This window comes from Pteropus alecto, unplaced genomic scaffold (assembly GCF_000325575.1).
Source record: "Pteropus alecto unplaced genomic scaffold, ASM32557v1 scaffold38, whole genome shotgun sequence".
Lineage (NCBI taxonomy): Eukaryota > Metazoa > Chordata > Mammalia > Chiroptera > Pteropodidae > Pteropus > Pteropus alecto.
In genome coordinates, this window is record NW_006442512.1 from 1,601,759 (window position 1) to 1,605,762 (window position 4,004).

Consider the following 4,004-nt stretch of genomic DNA (forward strand, 5'->3'; position numbering starts at 1 on the left):
GGGACGGCGCCCCCTGCCGGGCGCTGGCGGGAACTGCGGGGGGTGTGTCCGCGCCCACGCCCTGCCCCCAGCTGCCCGCCTGCGGCTCCCCTGAACGTCCCCCGCAGAAGGCCAACCAGCCCGCCTTGCAGCCACCTACAGCCTTCAATGGGCGCAGCTCCTTCCATGTAGAAGCGATTGAGGCCGGGTCTGAGCCCCTCTCCTCGAATCTTTTTGTGGAGAGTGGGCCTCACTTGCAGCAATAGGCATTCACTCATTCATTTCTAGACATTTAATGGCGCAGGTGGCGTGACAGGCCCGGTTCTGGAGTCTATTTGTAGGATTACTTCAAATACTCTAAAGCATTTCTCAGTAGTAGAACTGACCGGCCAACAGACAAGTTCAAAGAAATGATTGATAAAAGTGGAGGGGTCGGTGTTCGAGGTCCACGGGAAACAGAAAAGAGGAGGATGGCTAATGGGGAGACTTTGTAGAGCCTGGACCTCAGGCAGAGAGAACTGCGTGGACAAAGGCAGGGAGAGGTAAGACAGCTTGATGGCTCTGGGAACTGGAAATTGCTCAGTATGGCTGCAGTTTGCAGTATGGGCCCAGGAAAGTGATGAGAGATGAGGTCCTGGAAGCCACAGGGACTAGAGAGATCCAAAGAGCCTTATGAGACTTTCTTAGACTTTGTTTTCAGCCTGGAGGCAATGTGGAAGTTGTCAATAGCTGTGTGACTTTGGGAAAGTTACTTCACTTCTCTGTGCTTTAGTTTCCCCATTAGGTAAAATGAGAGGAAATAATAGCACCAACTCCTTAAGATTATGTGGGGCAGGAAGTGAGTTAATACATTAAAAGTGCTTAGTGTGCAGTGGCTGCCACAGGTCAGCCCTCAGTTAAGTATTGCCTATTATTATATATCATTATTAACCAGGAGCAGAGAGGTGATCTGCTTTGAGCTACAGAAGACAGTAGGTGTAGGTGGGGGTCATAGGGAGTGGGCAGCACTATAGGGAAGAGAACAGAGACTCCAGTGTAGGTAGGAGGTGTCAAGGCACTTCCTAGGGACTGGGCCCTGAAGGAAGGGTCATGGTTGGGTGGGCAGAGAGGAGGGGCATTCTCTGGTGGGGAATATGAGGTGTACTGACAAAGTCTTGAAATTGAAAGTAAGCGAGGGGCTAAGGGAGTGAGGTAGACAGTAAAGGGCCCTGTGGGAGAGTAAGCTGGCAAGACAGTGTGGCTGTGGATTGCAAAGTGCTTTCCATGCCAGGAGCAGGAGTTGGGCATGCCTCCTGATAAACAACAGGTTGACCCTCTGACCCAGTGAACCCCTAGGTCAGCTTCATCACTTTCCTGGACCCATACTAAGGGGCCGGCCCTTCAAGGAGGGAAGTAGTAGTCACACACCTGCCCTTTGAGGAGGCATCCGGTAAGTCTCAGATAACTATGTAGTGGAAAAAAGCATGGATTTGGGGTTCAAATTTTAAATCTCACCTGGGCCATTTACTAGCTGTGTGACCGAGGGTTAGTTACTTAAGGTCTCTGAGCTCAGTTTTGTCTTCTGTAAGATCAGGCTCGAAATACTCCTCTTTCAAGAGGGATGGTGCAGATTCAGCAAGATAACGGCATGGGGTGAGGGGGGTTGGAGAGGATGCTCAGCTTGGTTGGTTTCCCTTTCTTTCCTCTGAGGTCAAGATGGAATGATAAAGTGGGGCCAGATGGGGCCACCTCTCAGCCTAAAAGAAAGCATTTCAGCAGCTCTGCAAAGGTTTCTGGAAGGGAGAAGTTGGCATCTCCCCTGCCCTGGCTGAATCAGCTAGCAAAATGGGAAAGGACTGTGGGGATTTGGGGAAAATGCTCTACTCCCTGTCCCAGTTTTGTTACTAACCCATCTTCTCTTAACCCCAAGTACATTTGATTTTTTCCTCTGGGTTTATGTGGCTCATAGTGTGAACTTTGGAGTCAAATAGACTTGCATTTGAATCCTGGCTCCACCTCTTCACAGCAGAGTGAAATAAATTTTTTTTTGAACTTCTCTGAACCACAGGCACAGGGGACAAATCAGTAAAGGAGAACTATCTTCTAGTGGAAGAGCGAATTAACATCCACCCTCCCCCATTCATTCATTCATTCATTCACTCATTCAACAAATGCTTATTGAGCACCTACTAAGTGTTAGGCACTCTTCTGGACGCTGGAGATGAAAGAGTGAGCAAGAAGTGATCATGGGTCTTTACCAAGAAGATAAATCAATAAACGGGGCAATTAGACACTGTGGTATGAAGGTGATGAGTGCTTAATGGAGGAGAGCAGACTGAGGAGACAGGTACAGAGGCCTCAGCAGCTTGAGGGACAGTCAGAAGGCTGGAGTGACCAGACCAGCAAGCATGAGAGAAAGGGGCCAGATCCTGTAGGGCACTGTAGATCAAGGTTTTTATTATATGAGCAATGGGGAGCCATTGAAGGACTTTAAGCAGGGAAGTGACATGACTGAATGAAGTTCAAGAGACCAGTAAGAACACTGCATGCATGGTTCTGCCAGTGGTGATGCAAGTGGGCTCTAGTAGACAAATGAGAGCCATGTGACAGCTTCCAGTGAGTGGCCTTTATGGGGAGTGAGGGCACAGGAGAAAGCAGGCCTAGTCCTCAGGTGTGGCTGGAGCACCGGGGGAAATCGTAGTGCTCCTTGCTGAGATGGGAGGGCCTGGAAGAGGGGCAGGCTGGGAATAATGCTCAGGAGGTGGACTTTGGACAAACTGAGTTGAAGACGCCTGTAAGACATGAAGTCGTCAAGCCAGCATTTGGAGCCACCTTTTACAGACTAGGCCACCGAGGAACAGAAGGAACTTTCCCAGAGTCCACTTCCAGGACTGGGATTCTGGTCTGAGGACCTCCAAAGCCTAGAGCACCAGCTTCCTCATACAGTTGACTTTAGGAAAGGAAATCATTAGAGCAGAGGTCTTGGGTTTTAGGATTTGGGAGGATACTTATGAGGAGGCCCCTCACAGCCTGGTAGGCTCAAGCACTAGCTTTCCCAGGCTGCACTACCTGTCCCTGGCATGAGGGAAAGGAGAAAAGAGGAGAGGCTGGAGACCCTTGGATGTGGGGAAGGAAGTTCAGGACTTGGGCTACATTTTGATGTTATGACCCAACTGGGCTAGCTCCATGCAAAGTTTGGTTGGTCCTTGATGGCCAGAGGTCCAAAGCTTAAGCACCTTTATGAGTGAGCTGTGCTCTGCTCCTAAGGTCTCCTGGGAAGGGAAAGGCCTCTCCTCCCCCCACTCTACTTCTTCCCTTCCCCCAGCCTCTTTGCTTTGAGATGACAGTTTACAGAAGCTGATGTGAAATAGTTCGAAACTCAGTCCTGTCTGGGCGTCCCCCAGGGCAGAAAACAGGAAACCGAGATTAAAGGCAGATTTCCAGCAAAGTCCCCTCCACTTCCTGCAGAGCAGGTGCCCAGGCTGAGCTATAAGCAGCTTCCCTTGCTGACAGTACCTGGGTCACCTTGCATGGCTGGCCCTCATACTTTGTAAGCTATTCTTTGGCCCTGTCATCACATCCCCACTGAGGAGCTCTGCCAGGCCGTTGGGGAATGAGCCTCCTCCAGAAAAAGACTGCGGAAGGTGGAAGGAGCAGTCACTGAGAAAGAGGCCTGGTGATGGCACCAGGGACACCTGGGAGGTAGGGAGGGAGACCAAGCAGAAAGGGCATGGCCTTCGAGGTCACTCAGGCCTGGTATGAATTCCACTTTCCTGCTACAAGGTCTCATTGACCTGTGGAGGTGGGTCAGGAGATGGAAACTGTGTAAAGGGGAGCTTAAGGAAGGTGGCCAGGGAGACTAGACTAATGCCAGGGACTGAGTATCACTAGGGAAGGCCAGAAATCAGGAGACAGCAAGTGATCATCGTGGTCCCTGCCATCTGAATGCCAGGGGCTACTTGGCTGGATAACCAAGCTGATGTCCACAGCTGCAGAAAGGTTGGGGAACCAATAGGGGCCCAGGATGGGCCTCCCCTGTGACCTCT